General features: G+C 39.3%; 1 protein-coding gene across 1 annotated transcript in view; it reads right to left on the minus strand.

Moving 5' to 3' along the window:
* The window catches only part of LOC149227954 (uncharacterized), a 354,504-nt gene that overhangs the window by 216,330 nt on the left and 116,079 nt on the right, over positions 1-22,095 (minus strand). The window lies entirely within an intron of this gene.

Genomic DNA, 22,095 nt, shown 5'->3' on the forward strand with positions numbered 1-22,095 from the left:
GCCCTTCTCTCCGTCAACTCACTCGAAGAGAGACTGCCTCGAAATTTCAGCCCTCCGGCTAGCACTGCGCAAACCCTCTGGGGTTTCAAACTGTTAGGTCCCTATACTACTAGTGTAACCCCTTATTGTTATTAGTACAACCCCCTTATTATATTGTTGTGCCCATGTAGTCCCCATATTGTTATTATTGTGCCCCATAGAAGTCCACTATTGTTATTATTGTGCCCTTACATTATTATTGTTATGTCAACTCTGATTATATTATGACCCATTAGACTCCTATATATAGAAAGGACGTCTTGTCATTTGTATCATCCAAGAATTGTTCATTTGTGTAATGTAAAGGAGGTTGCCCCCTCGAAGAGGCTTGTTTCTAAGGCATTGATCTTTCTTTTCTATCTTTTTCTGCGCTGGTTCCATAACATTTGGTATCAGAGCTTTGGATTCTAGGGTTTCATTGCTCCAAACAGGTCATTGTGGCATTTTCGCTATCAATTTTTTCAGCAATATTTCAGAAGCGAAAAAAAACCATTTCAGAAGAAATCGCGCTGAACCTCGGGTTCGAATTTCAAATCTTGTATCGCTATATTTTCGGAGATATGATCCGAGGAAGTTAGGGTTTGGGCAAGCTCCAGAATTTCATCTAAAACAAGTCATCACAGAATTTTCGCTATACCGTTTTTGCTACAAAGTTTCAGAAGCTAAAAAGAAAACCCATTTGAGAAGAAATCGGTTTGAAACTTGGGTCCGAATTTCAGATCTTGGCTCGCTATATTTTCGGATATATGATCTGAGGAAGTTAGGGTTATTGCAGACTCCTAAATTACATCCTAAATAGTTGACCTTGGGAAAATCGTCATAACTTTCTCTCTACGCATCAAATTGAAATTTTGTAAGTTACAGAAAGAGGACGGACTGTGTTTTGTTTGGGTATAATTTTCAGAACGTAAGGTTAAAATAGTGACATGTGGCATGTCGTACAAGTTCACTCTACTGAACTAGTCTATAATTAGGTCATCGTGGGATATTGAGAATAAATCTTTCTTCGGAAATCCAATTGCAATCAGACTTGCGGAGTTAGAAAGAGGACTCAGAGGACTATTACATGCCGAAATTTCAGAACTTAAAGATCTGAAATTACAGAGTTACAGTCGTTTCAAGATCGAGCTCCTAAAATCAAGAAAAAACGAGATGAGGAAGTTTGATGGCAAGGATCCGGTAAATTGAATACTATAGATGGAGAAATATTTTGATCTACATGGTGTACCACTGTTATAAAAGGTACGTATTGCATCTAAATATTTAGAACCGAATCAATTTTTATGGTATAAAGGGATTTGTTCTCATAAACCACTTCTCACGTGGTTAATTTTTATGGAGGAAATGATAGCACATTATGAGGATACCAAGAGCAACACCTTCTTTAGCCAATTGATAAATCTCAAACAAAAGGGTTCAATGGCAGAGCACATTGAGGACTTTCAAAAATTGAATATAAGGGTAAATGATATTCTAGAGAAGCAAAAGATAAATAGTTTTATCTATGCCATGGAAGCTGATATCAATGGTATGAAAGCATATTGGAAGAAAGGCATGGAAGATTTGAAGAAAGACATGGAAGGTTTGAAGGAAGGTGGGACAAAGCCGCTACAAGAAAGGCCTCCTAATGACGAAAAGGATCAAGAAACATCAAAAGAAGAGGATATACACTGGGAACCAACCCTAGAGAAAGAACAAATGAATCTGACCATATCTTGTATTGTGATAGCAAGAATTACCACTCCTCAAACTCTCAAGATAGAAAGACATATCAAGAAGAAGAAGGTTCGAGCAGTGAAATATCAGGAAGAAAAGTATCGAGAAACATGAAAAGAAAAGGATACTCACCAGGAACCAACCCTAGAGAAAGAAGAAATGAATTCGACCATATCTTGTAATGCATTGGTCGGAATTACCACTCCTCAAACTAGAAAGATAGAAGGACATATCAAGAAGAAAAAGGTAATAGTGTTGATTGATTCGGGTAGTACCTGTTGACCACTACTGGTCAACTACCCATGCAGTCCTCCTCCTTTCTGTTGACAGAGAAGGGTAGCTCCTGAGCGACGTGTCCATGCCAGCCTACAGTCATCGACAGCTTGATCTTTCCTGTTGTAAACCCAGTCTGCATGTTTGAATTGTAAATAATCTAAGCAGATCAGAGTCATGTATGTAAAGTTGCCTAGGTGGACCTAACTTTCTAATGATGATCTGCGTCCCGGGAGGTTTTTAGTCTCACCGATCCATCGATCGGCAGAGTTTTCCTTCAAACCCGACCCCAAAGCCGGGATGCATTTTGTTATTAGGACTTTAGGAGAATCCTAGCGTGTTAATCTGCTAGATTATAGTTGTGTCGCAGTACTGGGGGGTTTATGAGGGTCTATGTTAAAGTGGGTTCGTCCCCTTAAGATGTAAATTGTAAAAGTCATGATGAAATGTGTCTTGAGGGTTGAGAAATGTTTAAATCCCCTCATGAGTCCTAGGTCCTAGGTCCTAGGGGATGTTTCCAACGGTTTAGTTCAAATGATCCATTTAGAAAATAAATAAAATATTAAAATAAAAAAAAAATATAATAAAAAATAAAAATAATAAATAATAAAAATAATAAATAATAAATAATAAAAAATTCATAAAACAAAGCAAAAACCCTAAATGATAAAATAATAATATTTTTTGTGAACACATGCAAAATATCTTTTTAAATAAAATCGACGGATGAGATCAAGAGATGTCTTGATCCTCATCAACGGTCGAGATCAGTTCTACATGGATCACCCAAAACTAGCCGTTGGGATCATTTCCTTTATATAGGGTCTTAAGGGGTCGTTTTACAGGTTTATCTGATCTGTGAGTCTGTACTGAAAGCTCTCTTGTAAACTGATTTCTGATTAATAAAAAGACTTTGGGGTTCAAATTGGCTGGTGTTACTCTCTGGAATTGCTGTGAGATGTTTGCTTTTCTGCATATTTCAGTTTTCAACGGTTAAAATAGCTGTTTTTCTAGAGCATTGTGAGTACAGGTATCTTGCTCACGTGCTAGGGTTTGAATGTTGTAGGGTTTCTGGAATAATGGCAGGTATCTCCATTATTTCTTGAAGTCTAGCAGCATTTCTTGCCCTCTTTGCTGATGTTTGCTTGAGGTGCGCAGGAAACCTTTAGCTGAAGGGTATTTGTGGGCGTTTGGGGAAGTTCTGGGCTGAACCAGCCGACTCCCACAGGCTGTTCTTTGCAGAGCCCAGCTGATTGTGCCCTGGGTTAATTATTTAAAGTCCATTTTCTTTTTTACATGAGAGATTTTTCTTTATTTTCACAGTAAAGTTCAAATTTATGACATATTGAAAATGTTACTGCAATCATGGTTAAATCTGGCTATCTTAGAGCTGTAAAATTTTGATTTTAGGTGAATTTTCAAGGGTTTTACTGCAAAATTTTGTGTATGTCCGCCAGATTTCGTTTTCATCTTTGCAGATTACAGGTGTATCTGATCTAGGAATTTTTCAAGGTTGCTGGAGCGGGAAGAAATTCAAAATTTTGTACTGGGTTCAAAGCATTATCATAGTTCTGCCCCTCAGCCTACAGCCGTCATCAGAGCTGGGAATCTAATAATGCCTTTAGCACAAACAAACACTGTCAAATCTGGGTGAGATATCTGCAAACTGACGTAATCTCTCAATCGATTTCATAAGGTACGCTTTCAGTTCACTTGCAAACCAGTTCTTGTTGGAATGTCAGCGTAAAATCGTCTTGACCTGAGTTCTGTATGGCAAAGCATAATCCCAGACGCTGCTCATCATTCTGACTGCTCTTTTTCTGCGTGTATGCATTTACGATTTTGTGCTCAGGAAGATTGCTTATGCAGCTGCGTTGAATCTATTATTCACTGCCGTCGTTTTTCCACAAGTCGTTTTTGTTTGCCAGGCGGTGTTAGCCTTCACGTTTCTTCTGTATTTTCGCACAGAAAAGGGATAAACGTTAACCATTTTTTCGACTTCTTGCATCTAATCCCATCACCGCATCACGTATTTGGCTTTATTGCATTTTTCTTTCAAAGCCAGGGTCACGTTCTCGTTTTTTTGGGGCATCTTTTTGTTTGTTTACTCCTTGCACTGCGATTGCTGGCCTTGCCATCACGTTTCTATTTTTCCTGCCCAGATTGCTGTTGCGTGAAGCCTTCAGCGTATCTCTTTTTTGGCGTTGGAGCAGAGTACGATTCCCGTTTCCATGTGCTGGCTGTAGCTCCCCTTGCAGATTTCGTTTGACAGGGATTCAGTGCAACCCGTTTTTTGTTGAGAACGAATTCTGAAATCAAACCGCAATGCACATTTCCAGTTTCATATGATTTCACGGTTTTAGCTTGCGGCTGTGGCATTTGATTTTTTTTGTCCTCATTACTGGATCTCGTCCGCAGCTTTGGTTGTGGTTTTGAATGCGTTTGATTGGCTCCCGTCCGCGTTTTCCTCCGTCAAGCTCATTGCTCAGCGTTCGATCTGCTGTCGAATACGTTCGATCTGCTGCCATTAGCGTAGTCTTAGGGTTAGCGTGTTTTAAATTTATGCATACGTGACCATTGCTTTAATTTTCGATTTGTTTGCCATATCGATTGTTAGATTTAGGATACCACTTTATATTTTTCTTTAGGTTTGATTAAAGTTTTGTTATGACATAAGTTTAAAAAATAAAAAAATAAAAGGTAAAGGAGGGGTTTCGTTTCACATTTTTAGTTTCTTTTCTTTACTTAGTTTAAGATCTTAATTAGATTTTTTTAATTAGATTTTATTTTTTTATATGTTTTAGACTTTAGATTTATTCTAGGTTTCCATAGAGTTTAGAGTTAGATGATCTTTTAGTTTTAGATCTTAACATTTATTTGTTTTTTTTTTTAGATTTTAATTATTTTTTAGTTTTTAGATGTAAATTTAGTTTTATTTCATAATCATAAAAAAAAAAAAAAGAGGGATTTTAATTTTTTTAGGAATTAGGTTTTAGGGATTTTAGATTTTTAGATTTGATTTCTATATTTTTATTTAAAAAAAAAAAAAAAAAAATTAGTTTTCTTTTGTTAGATTAGATTTTAATTAGATTTCTAGATTTTAGTTTTACTTTTGTTTAAAAAAAAAAAAAAAAAAATAATTTGGAAAATTGTTTTTTGCCAGTTCAGTTTTTTTTTCATTTATGCTGTATCTTTCACGCTGAGATCTGAGCAAAGCAAGTATCTGGTTTCTCTGTTCTCCAAAGCAATTTATTTCTCTTAGTGCCGGATATCGTTATTCGAGGAGCTTTGAGGTTTTCACTGGATATTTGAAGCATCGTTCTGATCATTGGTTGATAGGTGATTGCTGCTTATGATTTATGCTCTTATATCACCTAGAAAGTAATCATTTAGGCACCAAATCTAACAAGGCACTGGTCTATCAAAATCAATAAAGCCTTTTTAGTGCATCTCGTCTCCCGGCCCAACTGTTTGGCAGTTGGCCTTCATCTTTCCTCAGGGTCTACCCCCCTTAGCCGTGGGAGACAGGCTTAAACGGAGGGACCGGGGATCAGAGTGACAGCCCCGGTCTGAGCGTTGTCGTGTCAATCTGCGCGACAACATTTTTTGGCGCCGTTGCCGGAGAAAGAGTTTTTCTGTCCTTGGTCCTCGTTTTTCAAGCTTTTCCGTGCTTAGCTTCTTGTTCAGGTGGCGACTCCACTTCCTATATTATCTGCAAGAGTGTACACTAGAAGACATCCGAGCAGTCTGTGCAATCCTACTCCTGATCCTGAAAAGGTTTATAGGGTGCGATCACACAAACTCGCTTCTCGTACACTTCTTGGAAATCTTGGACAAGAAGCCCTCTCCGATATTCATTTGCTCTTTAAAGGTCAAGTTAAGCGCAGCACCATGAGTCTGTTTGCCCCTTGTGATTTTTCTAACATTCCTGGAGCCCCCAATGATATTCCATCTGTTGGGATAGACAAATTGCCTAGCTTTCATGGAGATAATGCCATTACTGTTAACTCCCATCTGCGAGATTTCAACATATGGATGGCTAAGTATGCTAGATCTCCTGATTTTGATCATGAAGATGTCAGGATGACCCTTTTTGTCTTGACTTTAGGAGGTGATGCTCATGACTGGTATACAGAAAAACCTCCTAATACTTTTGACTCTCTACAATCACTCATTAATGCATTTAGAGAAAAATTTGGAGATAAGAGAGAAGGAAGACATCTTGTAAGAGCTCTTACTCTGATGAAAAAGAGAGAAGACGAAACTGTTGAAGAATTTAATAGAAGGTTTAATGGTATTATTAGAGAATTGCCTCAAGACTATAAACCTTCAGATAAAACTCTCCAAGATTTTTATATTGACGCCTTTGGTCCTGAGCCATCTTACGAGTTAAGGCGTGCTAAACTTACTGATTATCGAGATAGCCAAGCCTTAGTTGTAGAACTTGAAAAGGACAAGGCAGCTTCTGGGAAGTCTGAAATCCCAGGTTTTGATAGGGCTGCTACAAAACTAAAGGAACCTAAGGGAAAAGCAGTCCAAGAGCCTGAAAATGAACTTGTTCTTAAATTGCTTCAAAAAATTGAAACTATGGAAATCAACCATAATAAGGAGATAAACACTTTGCAGAATAGGTTAATTCAAATGGAAAGAGCGCAACCGCAAAATTTTCAGCCTCGAAATAATAATAACAGAAATAGTAACTGGCAAAGAAAGGGTCAATCTAGTGAGCAGAGGCCCCCTAATCCGCTTACCAATCTGGTGGATGATGCTCCTCCTTACTGTCGTGCTTGTGCTGATTTTCACGAAGAATCCTCTTGTCCCATTATCAGAAGACTTTTCGATAATGGAATGATTGGGACAGGTGAGCAAATAAACGTGGTAGGGAGCAAGTTTCCTTTGCCCATGAATGATTGGATAGAGGTTAAGGAAAGGAGCTATGATGTTGTGAATCCTCAATCTGCTTTTAGTATAAATAACCTTGAAGACGAAGATGACATTTTGGCTAGGTTATATGGTGAGAAACCTTCTCCTGAGAAAATTCTGGAAATTGCTAGAGATAAGGGTTTGACATATCAGAGAAAGGATAAGGATCAGCGCGGGAATCAAATTCCCCCTCGAACTTTAGACCCTGGTGTGAATTCTGGAATAGATGTCGATTTGGGGAGTTGGTTTAATAATGCTAAAATCTGGGTTCCCGTGTCTGAGATCGCTAAGATCCCTTCCCAAAGGGACAAATTACTAAAAGCAATTCAGGGTCCTCAAGTCAACGCTTCTCAACAGAAGATTCGTGAGGTTGACTATCATGACGCTCCTATTTATCTGCAAAGCGTAGATGCTGATAACAAGGATCATCAACCCTTCTTTATCACGTTGTTAGTCAATGGGTATAAATTGAATAACTGCATGCTGGATTCTAGTGCATCTGCTTGTGTTATGACCAAAAGGGTTATGGAACAGCTTAACTTAAGAGTTTCCAGACCTTACTATAATATATGTGCCATGGATTCTAAGAAAATCGAAGTTCATGGTTTAATCAAGGATTTGCAAGTTCACCTTTCGGTTTACCCAGACATCATGGTTGTTATGGATATTGTTGTCGTTGATGTACCTGATGCTTGGGGTATGCTGTTATCCAGAAAGTGGGCCTCTGATCTAGGGGGAAGCATTCAGATGAATTGGTCATATGCTATGATTCCTTCTCCTAGCGGTGACGGTTTCGTTAGACTAAATAGAGAGCCTGAGAGGAAATTTCATGTTGAAAATCCTAAAAAGCCTCATAACGAAATAATTAAAGAAAAATCTGACATCGGGAACTATGCTATCATGTCCAATTTCATAATTCCTCCCGATGATGAGATTAAAGATCTTAAGGATGAAGTCTGGTATATGTATTTTGATGGTGCGTCCTCTAGTCATGGTAAAGGTGCGGGAGTTGTGCTTAAATCTCCCCTTGGTCACGTATTCAAGTTTGCCTATCGTTTAGAATTTGAAGCAACCAACAATGTCGCTGAGTATGAAGCCATATTGTTGGGCCTTGAACTGGCCAAAGCCTTGAAGATTAAGTTGCTTAGCATAAAGGGGGATTCCGATCTGGTTATCATGCAGCTTAAGAACAAATTCACGTGTAGAAATCAGAGATTAAGAAACTATCGAAATGCTGTGTGGGATACTATGGAGCACTTCGATGCCCTCAACCTTGAAGCAATTCCTAGAGGTCTAAATAGTTTGGCAGATGAGCTGGCCGTAGCTGCTACCACTTTCCAGTTGTCTGACGAGTTAATTAACGATAAAATTAAAATGGAAATAATATTCAGACCATCTGTTCCAGACAGCTCAGAGCATTGGCAAGTTTTTAATGATGAAAAACAAGTCGTTCGTTTTCTCAATCGTTTGGATGAGTTTGAGGATTTCCGGATAGTTTCTGGCGAGGATGGCTCTTTAGATCATGGACATATCATAAACCCTACTCCCAGAAATGTAGTTGCCTTAGAGCAACATTTTGATCGGCATGATGCCACGAAGCTGAGAGAAGAAGACAGGTTGGACCCAGGCGAGTACCTTGAAGTTAACATTGGTACTTTTGAAAATCCGAAAATGGTTAAAATCGGTAAAGGTACTAGTCTGGAGGAAAGGAAAAAGTTAATTGATTTACTTCGTGAATATCGAGATGTTTTGGCTTTTTCCTATGATGAGTTGAAGGGCTATAGGGAAGATATTATGGAGCATACTATTCCCTTAAAAGACGAAAATGCTAAACCTTTTCGGCAGAAACTTAGGCAGATTAATCCTAAGTTAGCCCCCCTGGTCCAAAAAGAGCTTGCGAAGATGCTTGCAGCAGGAATCATCGCTCAAACTAGGCATTCGACATGGTGTTCGAATTTGGTGATTGTCAGGAAGAAGAATGGTACAATAAGACTTTGTGTCGATTTTAGAAACCTTAATCTAGCGTGCAAAAAGGATAATTACCCTTTGCCAAAAATGGAAACTTTGTTGCAAAGAGTAACTGGGTCTGGAATGATGTCATTGCTAGATGGTTTTTCTGGGTATAATCAAGTTTGGGTTAAAAAGGAAGATCGACACAAGACCACGTTCACAACACCATGGGGCACTTTTGAATACATCAGAATGCCATTTGGGTTAACAAACGCTGGAGCTACTTTCCAGAGGGCCATGGACTATGCCTTCAAAGGGTTAATCGGGAAAATTATCGAAATATACCAAGATGATCTTACTGTTTTCTCTAAAGATGGTATCACCCATATAGATCATCTTAGGAAAGTTTTCGATAGATGCAGAGAATATGGAATCTCTTTGAATCCGGCTAAATCTGTCTTTGGGGTAACTGAAGGGAAACTTCTGGGTCATATCATTTCTAAGGAAGGAGTCAAGGTCGATCCTGAACGTGTTGAAGCAATTCAAAAGATTCCTCTCCCGCATAACCTCAAGTCCCTTCAGTCTTTCCTTGGAAAGATAAATTTTATTAGAAGATTTATCCCGAATTATGCGGAAATAGCTAAGCCCATTCAAAGTCTTCTGAAGAAGGATGTGAAATTTGTCTGGCAAGAAGAGGGCAAAAGGGCTTTCCAAGAAATCAAGTCTGCTATCGCGAAGGCTCCTGTCCTTGTTAGTCCTGATTACTCCAAGGATTTCATGATTTTTTCTTTCGCTTCTGAAGATACCATCGCCGGTGTTTTGCTTCAAAAGAATAGAGAGGGTCACGAGCAGCCTATTGCTTTCATGAGTAGAGCACTTCAAAACTCTGAGTTGAAGTACAATACCATGGAGAAGCAAGCCTATGCCCTGGTCAAGTCTCTCAAGCATTTTAAAACTTATGTGGGTTATTCTAAGATCATTGCTTTCGTCCCACATTCTGCTATTAAGGACATATTAACTCAAACTGATTGCTTAGGGACTCGTGCTAGGTGGGTTACTAAGATACAGGAGTATGATTTAGAAATTAGACCCACCAAGCTGATCAAAGGCCAAGGATTAGCTCAAATGTTAACTGAAAGTAATGAAAAGACTCTTGGTTTGTTCTTCCTTGACGATCTTTCTTCACCAGAATTAAGAAGGTTAGCTGAGCATGAATGGTATCAGGACATAGTTTACTACTTAACAAATCTTGCATGTCCTAACCACTTAGTCGCTCATAGAAGAAGGGCTCTTAGACTAAAAGCCACTAAGTACTGCCTTATGAAGGATGGCCTTGGATGGAGAAATCCAGAGGGCATAGTGCTTAGGTGTGTTGACGATGTTGAGTCCAAAAGATTAATCTCCGAATTTCATTCAGGATTTTGTGGTGGTCATTATGCCGCTAGAACTACTGCCCACAAAATCCTGAGAGCTGGCTATTATTGGCCTTCGATTTTTTCTGATGTGCACAAGTTTGTTAGATCGTGTCAAGCCTGTCAACTGTTCACTGGGAAACAGAAGCTTGCTGCCCTTCCTCTACAGCCTGTTATTGTAGAGGCACCTTTTCAGCATTGGGGTCTGGACTTCATAGGCAAGTTCCATGAAAATTCTAGCAATGGCTACTCTTGGATTTTGACTGCTACTGATTACTTCACTAAATGGGTAGAAGCCATTCCTGCTAAGAATGCCACTGAAAGGGTGATTATGGATTTCATTGAGAATAACATCATTACTAGATTTGGTGTCCCCGCTAAAATCACTACGGACAATGCCAAGGCTTTTAGTTCTTCAGAGTTTACATCTTTCTGTTTCAAATATGGCATCGTCTTATCTCATTCATCGAATTACTATCCTCAGGGTAATGGTTTGGCTGAATCAAGTAATAAAAATCTCATAACCATTATCAAGAAAATAGTAGGAGATAACAAGAAGTCTTGGGACAGCAAAATCAAGTATGCTTTGTGGGCAGACAGAATTACTAAGAAGAAATCTACTGGTAAATCTCCCTTTGAATTGGTTTATGGCTTGGATGTTACCTTACCTGTGCACCTAAAATTACCAGCCTATCAGCTTCTCCAAAATTTTTCCACTGATAAAGATGTTGTTCAGAATAGGATAGATCAGATTGTGGAATTAGATGAGACTCGTCGGACAGCTTTTGAAACTATATGTAAAAATCAATCTAATATTAAGAAAAGCTTTGATAAATGCTCTAGATCTAGATCTTTGCAGGTTGGAGATATGGTTTTACTTTGGGATCGCAAAAATGAAAAACCAGGAAAGCATAAAAAGTTTGACAGCTTGTGGCTGGGACCGTACATCATTAGAGACATAGCTGGACCAAACTCATTCCACTTGAGCAGATTGGATGGTGAACCACTTCATCTACCAGCGAACGGCCAAATGCTCAAGCTGTTCTTCAGAGATGATATCTGATGCCATGGGGCATCTTTTGTATTGTATTTCTATCCCTACTCCTTGTTTTTTTCAGCATTTCATTTCTGTTTTTAGGATTAGATTTACTTTTCATGTTATTAGTTAGTCAATAAATGAAGAGCTTTTATCTTTCCTGTACTTAATGCATATGATGATTTGGGAATGGACGCTACTTATTTTTATTTGTGTGTTGTATGGATGCAGATTCTGGATTCTCACATTCCTGCCAGTGCAGCAACGTGTCCCCAAGTAGAGCCAGATGTTGACCACTACTGGTCAACTACCCATGCAGTCCTCCTCCTTTCTGTTGACAGAGAAGGGTAGCTCCTGAGCGACGTGTCCATGCCAGCCTACAGTCATCGACAGCTTGATCTTTCCTGTTGTAAACCCAGTCTGCATGTTTGAATTGTAAATAATCTAAGCAGATCAGAGTCATGTATGTAAAGTTGCCTAGGTGGACCTAACTTTCTAATGATGATCTGCGTCCCGGGAGGTTTTTAGTCTCACCGATCCATCGATCGGCAGAGTTTTCCTTCAAACCCGACCCCAAAGCCGGGATGCATTTTGTTATTAGGACTTTAGGAGAATCCTAGCGTGTTAATCTGCTAGATTATAGTTGTGTCACAGTACTGGGGGGTTTATGAGGGTCTATGTTAAAGTGGGTTCGTCCCCTTAAGATGTAAATTGTAAAAGTCATGATGAAATGTGTCTTGAGGGTTGAGAAATGTTTAAATCCCCTCATGAGTCCTAGGTCCTAGGTCCTAGGAGATGTTTCCAACGGTTTAGTTCAAATGATCCATTTAGAAAATAAATAAAATACTAAAATAAAAAAAAATAAATAATAAAAAATAAAAATAAAAAATAATAAAAATAAAAAATAAAAAATAATAAAAAATTCATAAAACAAAGCAAAAACCCTAAATGATAAAATAATAATATTTTTTGTGAACACATGCAAAATATCTTTTTAAATAAAATCGACGGATGAGATCAAGAGATGTCTTGATCCTCATCAACGGTCGAGATCAGTTCTACATGGATCACCCAAAACTAGCCGTTGGGATCATTTCCTTTATATAGGGTCTTAGGGGGTCGTTTTACAGGTTTATCTGATCTGTGAGTCTGTACTGAAAGCTCTCTTGTAAACTGATTTCTGATTAATAAAAAGACTTTGGGGTTCAAATTGGCTGGTGTTACTCTCTGGAATTGCTGTGAGATGTTTGCTTTTCTGCATATTTCAGTTTTCAACGGTTAAAATAGTTGTTTTTCTAGAGCATTGTGAGTACAGGTATCTTGCTCACGTGCTAGGGTTTGAATGTTGTAGGGTTTCTGGAATAATGGCAGGTATCTCCATTATTTCTTGAAGTCTAGCAGCATTTCTTGCCCTCTTTGCTGATGTTTGCTTGAGGTGCGCAGGAAACCTTTAGCTGAAGGGTATTTGTGGGCGTTTGGGGAAGTTCTGGGCTGAACCAGCCGACTCCCACAGGCTGTTCTTTGCAGAGCCCAGCTGATTGTGCCCTGGGTTAATTATTTAAAGTCCATTTTCTTTTTTACATGAGAGATTTTTCTTTATTTTCACAGTAAAGTTCAAATTTATGACATATTGAAAATGTTACTGCAATCATGGTTAAATCTGGCTATCTTAGAGCTGTAAAATTTTGATTTTAGGTGAATTTTCAAGGGTTTTACTGCAAAATTTTGTGTATGTCCGCCAGATTTCGTGTTCATCTTTGCAGATTACAGGTGTATCTGATCTAGGAATTTTTCAAGGTTGCTGGAGCGGGTAGAAATTCAAAATTTTGTACTGGGTTCAAAGCATTATCATAGTTCTGCCCCTCAGCCTACAGCCGTCATCAGAGCTGGGAATCTAATAATGCCTTTAGCACAAACGAACACTGTCAAATCTGGGTGAGATATCTGCAAACTGACGTAATCTCTCAATCGATTTCATAAGGTACGCTTTCAGTTCACTTGCAAACCAGTTCTTGTTGGAACGTCAGCGTAAAATCGTCTTGACCTGAGTTCTGTATGGCAAAGCATAATCCTAGACGCTGCTCATCATTTTGATTGCTCTTTTTCTGCATGTATGCATTTACGATTTTGTGCTCAGGAATATTTGCGTACACAGCTGTGCTGAATCTATTATTCACTGCCGTCGTTTCTCCACAAGTCGTTTTTGTTTGCCAGGCGGTGTTAGTTCACGTTTCTTCTGTATTCTCGCACAGAAAACGGATAAACGTTAATCATTTCTTCGATTTCTTGCATCTAATCCCATCACTGTATCACGTATTTGGCTTTATTGCATTTTTCTTTCAAAGCCAGGGTCACGTTCTCGTTTTTTTGGGGCATCTTTTTGTTTGTTTACTCCTTGCACTGCGATTGCTGGCCTTGCCATCACGTTTCTATTTTTCCTGCCCAGATTGCTGTTGCGTGAAAGCTTTCAGCGTATCTCTTTTCTGGCGTTGGAGCAGAGTATGATTCCCGTTTCCATGTGCTAGCTTTAGCTCCCCTTGCGGATTTCGTTTGACAGGGATTCAGTGCAACCCGTTTTTTGTTGAGAACGAATTCTGAAATCAAACCGCATTTGCACATTTCCAGATTTCACGGTTTTAGCTTGCGGCTGTGGCATTTGATTTTTTTTTCTCTTGTCCTCATTACTGGATCTCGTCCGCAGCTTTGGTTGTGGTTTTGAATGCGTTTGATTGGCTCCCGTCCGCGTTTTCCTCCGTCAAGCTCATTGCTCAGCGTTCGATCTGCTGTCGAATACGTTCGATCTGCTGCCATTAGCGTAGTCTTAGGGTTAGCGTGTTTTAAATTTATGCATACGTGACCATTGCTTTAATTTTCGATTTGTTTGCCATATCGATTGTTAGATTTAGGATACCACTTTATATTTTTCTTTAGGTTTGATTAAAGTTTTGTTATGACATAAGTTTAAAAAAAATAAAATAAAATAAAATAAAAGGTAAAGGAGGGGTTTCGTTTCACATTTTTAGTTTCTTTTCTTTACTTAGTTTAAGATCTTAATTAGATTTTTTTAATTAGATTTTATTTTTTTATATGTTTTAGACTTTAGATTTATTCTAGGTTTCCATAGAGTTTAGAGTTAGATGATCTTTTAGTTTTAGATCTTAACATTTATTTGTTTTTTTTTTTAGATTTTAATTATTTTTTAGTTTTTAGATGTAAATTTAGTTTTATTTCATAATCATAAAAAAAAAAAAAGAGGGATTTTAATTTTTTTAGGAATTAGGTTTTAGGGATTTTAGATTTTTAGATTTGATTTCTATATTTTTATTTAAAAAAAAAAAAAAAAAAAAATTAGTTTTCTTTTGTTAGATTAGATTTTAATTAGATTTCTAGATTTTAGTTTTACTTTTGTTTAAAAAAAAAAAAAAAAAAATTTGGAAAATTGTTTTTTGCCAGTTCAGTTTTTTTTCATTTATGCTGTATCTTTCACGCTGAGATCTGAGCAAAGCAAGTATCTGGTTTCTCTGTTCTCCAAAGCAATTTATTTCTCTTAGTGTCGGATATCGTTATTCGAGGAGCTTTGAGGTTTTCACTGGATATTTGAAGCATCGTTCTGATCATTGGTTGATAGGTGATTGCTGCTTATGATTTATGCTCTTATATCACCTAGAAAGTAATCATTTAGGCACCAAATCTAACAAGGCACTGGTCTATCAAAATCAATAAAGCCTTTTTAGTGCATCTCGTCTCCCGGCCCAACTGTTTGGCAGTTGGCCTTCATCTTTCCTCAGGGTCTACCCCCCTTAGCCGTGGGAGACAGGCTTAAACGGAGGGACCGGGGATCAGAGTGACAGCCCCCGGTCTGAGCGTTGTCGTGTCAATCTGCGCGACAACAGTACCCATAATTTTATTAATTGTAAGATAGCCAAGGAATTGAATTGCTTCCTATATCCAGCACCAGAGTGTCAAGTGACGGTTGTAAGTGGAGGAACCATAAATTTCTCTGGAAAGTGCCATAATATCAAGATATCCATGGGAGAATATGTATTGAATAGCCCAATGCTTTCTGTTTCAATGGGTGATACTGATGTTGTACTAGGAGTCCAATGGCTACAATCCTTGGGTACAATAGCTTTTAATTTTCAAGAACTTTACATGAAATTTTCTTCGAAAGGAAAGTAAGTTGAATTAAGGGGTATCACAGGGAAACCAGGAAAGTTAATCAACTCTAACAGAATGACAAAGCTTCTAAAGAAAGAACAACGAGGCGTAATTGCACAATTATGTTCGATAATGGTTCCCACATCGAAATCATCTATTTCTCCAGATCTCCAAAAAGTCTTGGACAATCATTCCAAGGTATTTGAAACTCCCAAAGGTATCCCACGTATTCGTGATCATGATCATGCTATTCATTTTATTCCAGGAAGTGTTCCTCCAAACATCAGGCCTTATAGATATCCATATGCCCAAAGGAGTGAAATTGAATTGCAGAGGTTGGCATAATTATCCAACCAAATTTGATAAACAAACCAAGGGATGAATGGAATAATGGCAAAGCAAGGTGGGAACTCATTCAAAAGTTGCTGAAGATCCCAGTTCCAACAATATTGCCAAAACTTGACAAGGAAGGAAAAATCATATTGGAACCTGAAGCATTCACAAAACCGAGAAGTCAACAGCTACGAAATCGATCAATTTCAGAGCATCTCATCAAGTGAAAGAACTTACCCGCTAAAGATTCCACATGGAAGGATGAGAATATTATACAAAAGCATCAAGAACTACTCAAGCATTGAGGACAACACTTTTTGAAGGAGAGGGGCATGTTAGGTCCCTATACTACTAATGTAACCCCTTACTGTTATTAGTACAACCCCCTTATTATATTGTTGTGCCCATGTAGTCCCCATATTGTTATTATTGTGCCCCATAGAAGCCCACTACTGTTATTATTGTGCCCTTACATTATTATTGTTATGTCAGCTCTGATTATATTATGACCCATTAGACTCCTATATATAGAAAGGAGTTCTTGTCATTTGTATCATCCAAGCATTGTTCATTTGTGTAATGTAAAGGAGGTTGCCCCCTCGAAGAGGCTTGTTTCTAAGGCGTTGATCTTTCTTTTCTATCTTTTTCTAAGTTGGTTCCATAACAAGAACTGCTGCCTCCTGCAACTTTCTGATCTCCCTCTTCTGCTCAACACTAGGTTCTCTGGCACTGCTCTCCTTGTTCCACCTGCAGCTCTGATACCATGTGAAAATTCGAGAATCCCACCCAAATCTACTTACTGCAACAACTGATTAAACTTCTCCTATTTGTTAATGACTGAAACAAATTATCCACTTCTTCCTACAGCAAATATCGAAGCTAATACAACTGCAGCCTTCACTTAATTAATTAATTTGCCCAAAACAAGAACAGAATAATAGAGAAAGAACCACACAAGTGACACCGTATTTTTTGGACAAATGTCCTCAGAAAAACCTAATGTGGGAAAATCGGTGCAGCAACTCTGAGGGTTTTATATTATTATGCATTAGTTTTTTAATACAACTCTGGATGCCCTTCCGGACATCCAGTTACAAAGAAAATAAACTGGCAGAAAAAGTTAGTGAGATTACCCTCACTCTACCTGACAATTCCCGGTTGTTTCGGTAGCTAAACCAATTGTCCCCGGCTATCTCTGCGTTGGCCCTGCATAGGCCCTATGTCAGCCTCAACAGGCTCTACGTCATCCCAACTGGGAAATGTCTGCCCTTTGGAGCAGTTTCCAGCCCTCCCGGCTCAGAAACTTCACCTCCCCATCAGATTTCGAATTTCTGCACTGGAAGACTGCGTGAGCCCTTCTGGCTTTGCGTCAACTCTACGTGGGCCCTTCTGGCCCAACGTGAACCCCTCTTAGGTCTGCGCTGCCTCCTAGTGTTTCTTTGCTTATCTGTTGCTGAACCTAGGTCCTAGAGAAGATACTCCAACCCAACTATCCCTGCCCCTCACTACAAAAGCTCACTATCCAAATTCTCCCGGCAACTGCTCTACTTTAGAAAATCGAACTTCTGAACTTTCTGTGTGTCTTCCAAATGACCCTCAAGCTTCCTTAAATAATCTCCTCGTTGAAATTCAACAACCCAGATTAGAATCTAATTAATGGCTAAGATCATTTATGCTTGATCCTCGTCTTCTTCTAGAAGTTGCAGCCATAGTTTATATTAATACACTTTAACTATTTTATTTTCCTAAGTTTAGACTTAGGGTCCCATTGAAAATAATTAATTATTTTAATACAATTGTTTCTAGGTGGAATTTCCCAAAACGATTTCTGAGTTCTTTGGAATACATGTGCTTAAGCCTCCCTGCAAAATTTGAGACTTAGAGCATATTCAATGCTACCAGAAATCAACACTTTTGGCTAGTTTCCCACAGTTGGGCCAAGATCATCCTGCGATACCATTGTAGTGTTTCAAACTTAAATAAATAGTGATATGCAAAACAAAATCGATTTGTGACACAAGAAATAAAAACAATCAGCAAATGCTTATTAAAACTCCATAAGTGAGAACCAGCTGAGCCATTTTATTAATGAAATGGAGCAAACACAATAATATGGAGAAATGCACCTAGGCTTGCCTCAAGGGAAATCTTGACAGGACCCAGGGGATAAAACAATAATCTCGAAGCTGGAAATGACTGCTCCTCTAATGCTCTGTGTTGTCCCCAGAAACTACACTGTTGGCTAGAAAGAAACTGAAAGAAACCCCATCTCTGGTGCTCAGAAAACGTTGAAACTTTATATCTGGGATCCTTGTCAAAAACCCAGAAAGGGTTTGCACTAAATCCAACCTCCCAAATTCAGCCTCCAATATGCCCTACGCAATCCCGAGCAATTTTGCACTGTCTGCTGCAAAGATACGGCTGAATACCCCACCTCCGATGCTCAAAAAATTATGAAACTTTATATCTTGGATCCTTGCCGAAAACCTAGAAAAACCTAGAAATGGTTTGGCTGGATTTTGAACTTTCAAAATCGACCTCCAATATGCCCCACGCCCTCCAAGCTACTCCAAAAAACGGCCTACAATAAACCCCAACGAAATCCTCCTCCAATCTCATGAAAATGCAGCAATCACTTCTCCAAATATTTCCCTTAACCTCCACGGTAAAGTTCAACCTCAAAGACTGATACTCTACCCTCCACGTGAACACCCAGTGTTGCCTCTGCGCTAGCCCAAGAAGTGCGAAAATCACCCTGCGAAGTAGCACACTCCTCCAGCTCCAAAATATTCTCCCAAATGCCAACAATCCTCCTATGCCTTCTCTCCGAAAAATCATTCACCCAAACTCCTCTGCAAGAAGCCACAAGCAAACTCGGCCTCCTCTTCACTACGTCCTCTGGTAATATGCACCACCTGGAGATGGATGCAATCGCTAGGAATCACACTGAGATCCTCCTCCTGAAGAAATGAAAGAAAACCTTCATAGGGTGGCACTCGAAGTCCCCCGAAGAAAGGGTGAGCTTTTCGCTTGAAGAACTCATGTTGAACAACAAGTGACTCGGCTAAGCAGCTCGAGCAACCAAAGAAAAATCGATATTACCAAAATGATCATTGAAATGAGGAGATCTGCCTTCCTTATATAGATTTTGTGGAGCACTTTTCCCTCCAATTTTACCTCCATCATGGGTCATCACTTAACCACATCCATGCAAATCGAACTAGGGAGTGCGTATTTCCCTAGTGTGGGTGGTCCCCATGTGTAATTTAATCACAACAAAATAACTTCTCCTAGGTCTAATCTCCTAATAAAAATAGAATGAGCCCTACTATCTCCAAAATTGGCCCCAAAAATGCAATAATTAGTCTTGTTCCAAATTAATTTAGGAAGGGACATGAGACTTTTCCGACCTACTAAACTACTTGCCCAATCTGCATCTGTGAATCCGCTCAATCTAACATCATCTCCTCGGGTGTATTTCAACCCCTACCCGACTGTTGCACGCACATATCTAAGAATGTGCCTAGCTGCTGCCCAATGTACCCTTTTCAGTTCCACCATGAACTGACTAAGGGTTTTGACAGGGAAAAAAATGTTTGGCCTAGTGTTGACCATATACATGAACGACCCAATGCATTGTCTATACAAGGTGAGGTCCACTTGTCTCCTGATGCATCTATTTTCTTCTAGTTGGTGATCATAGGCAGAGCCATGGGCCAGCAATCTTGCATTCTGAATCTCTTCAGAATCTCTATAGCATATCTTCCTTGCCCAAGGAAGATCTCCCCATTCTTCTGCCAAACTTCCAACCGTAGAAAATAATGCATCAACCCCATATCCTTCATGTTGAATTCTGCTTCAAGATTCTTCTTGCAGTCCTTTATGAGCCTAGATGACCCTGTTAGAAATAAGTCATCCAGATATAATACCAGAATAAGTGACTCATTCTCCACCATTAGATAGTAGAGATTGGGATCAACATCACTCTTGATGAATCCCAACTTTTGCAAGTAACTATCAATTCGACCATATCATGCTCTGGGTGCCTGCTTGAGCCCATACAGGGATTTCTTTAACCTGCATACATGAGTTCTCCTTTCATGAGTCTCTAATCCTTCATGTTGTTCTATATACACCTCTTCTTCTATCACCTCGTTTAAGAATGTTGTCTTGACATCCATCTGGTGAATCTCCCATCCCATTTGAGCTATTAGGGATATAACAAATATAATAGAGGTATATCTAGCTACTGGGGCGAAGGTCTCCTCATAGTCTATTCCTTCCTTTTGTGAGTACCCATTTGCCACAAGCCTCGCCTTGTACTTCTCTATACTGCCATCTACAACACACTTAATCTTGTAGATCCACCTTGATCCTACAACTGATCTATCCTCTAGTCTAGGTACCACTTCCCAGACATCATTCGTCATGGTAGAACTATACTCTTCTACCATGGCATCCACCCAAACTTGGTGTTGTACGACATCTCGAAAACTGGAGGATTCTTCAGCCTATGCTACCAAGGCTCCAACAAGCTCCTCTATGTCCCTCAGGGTCTGTCGTACTTCCCTGTTGGTTCTACCACTAGTGGTGGGAGGCTCAATCAAATCCTCCCCCTATTCCCGTTGTTCCATCTGCTGAGAACTGCCTAGATCTCCTACTCCTGAGGAAATACTAGTGTTGGTTACGGTACTTGATCCTAATATCTGTCCTCCTGCTTGTCCTTCCTGTTTCCCCTGCTGCTATTGGACTAATGGAACATCTGCTGACCAATCTTCTACTAGCATCTCTCGAGATTTCCTGAAAGCTCTATCTTCCATGAACTTTGCATCTTGTCTTACTACAATTTTCCTATTGCTTGGAATGTAGATTTTGTATGCTTTTGAGGTCTCGCTATACCCTACGAGGTACCCCTTTTCTGCAGTCTGATCCAGCTTACTACATTTCTCGTCTAGAATGTGACAATATGCCACACTTCCGAATATCTTGAGATGACTCACCTTTGGCTTTTTCCCTGTGAAGACTCCTTTAGGCGTTTTCTTCCCCAATGCTCTTTGGCGAGTTCTATTCTGGATATACATTGTTGTCTTGCATGCCTCTGCCCATAAGAATCTAGGCAAGTCTTGGTCATATAACATAGCCTTTGTTGCCTCGACAATTGTTCTATTCTTCCGCTCCGCTACTCCATTCTGTTGTGGATTGTATGGAGTTGTCCACTATCTTTTGATGCCTTCCATTGCGCAAAAATCTATTAAGTTTTTATCCGTATTGTTGGAATTTCTAATTCTAACCCGTTAGAAATTCTTCCTATACTATCTGGTTTATTTCATCTACTTGTTTAATTACTGAACAAGTTATTTAACCATATAAATACTGAAAATAAACACAAGTACAGTCACAACATCTACAGATCATCAACTAAAAGAAAACAAGCACACAAGTGACACTGTTATTTTTGGACAAATGTCCCCGGAAAAACCCAATTTGGGAAAACCGGTGCAACTATTCTGAGGGTTATATTATTATGCAGTCTATCTAAGTACAACTAAGTGCCTAATCGGCTCACCCGCCAGAGAAAAAAATACATGGCAGCAATACCTCTATATCCGGAAACAAGTATTCAGAAAACCTATCCCATGAAAAGCTCTCTGGCACAACTGAAGCTCAGTGCTGGCCCTTCTGGTCTCTGCGTCAGCCCCAGAACCCTTTGTGTTAGCCCTCTGAGGCACTGCACAGCCTCTAGGAGCCTCTGCGTCACTCCCTCTGCCCTCTGCGTGGATGACACAATCTCTTTGGGCTCTGCGCTGCCTCTGCTGGGCTCTGCGTAGCCTGGACTGACTGCTGCTCTCGCTCTCTCTGCTTCTATGTTGGTCTCCCAGTATTGTCCCTGCCTCTCTACCTCGTACTCACTGCCCCTCACTGCTGATCACTGATTCAACTTTGCTTAGCAACCCCGCTCTAGCAAAATGAATGACTGATCACTCTGGTGTATTCTCCAACTGACCCTCAAGCCTCTTCTTATACTTTTCTCGTTGGTCCTTCAACGGCCGAGATTAAATCTCTAATCAACGGCTAAGATTAGATTTGGCTTGATCCATGACTTTTGGAACCTTCTAACCCAATTTTATATTAATACCCATTAATATTTTATTTTTCCTAAGTTTAGACTTAGGAACTCCATTAAAAATATTAATTATTTTAATATCTCCCAAACCAGTTAGAATCTGCCCAAACCATTTTTGGGTCTTGGAGATC

The sequence above is a fragment of the Pinus tabuliformis genome, chromosome J, assembly GCF_031772625.1.
Source record: "Pinus tabuliformis cultivar Carrire ecotype Pingquan chromosome J, CPIR1, whole genome shotgun sequence".
Taxonomy (NCBI): Eukaryota; Viridiplantae; Streptophyta; class Pinopsida; order Pinales; family Pinaceae; genus Pinus; species Pinus tabuliformis.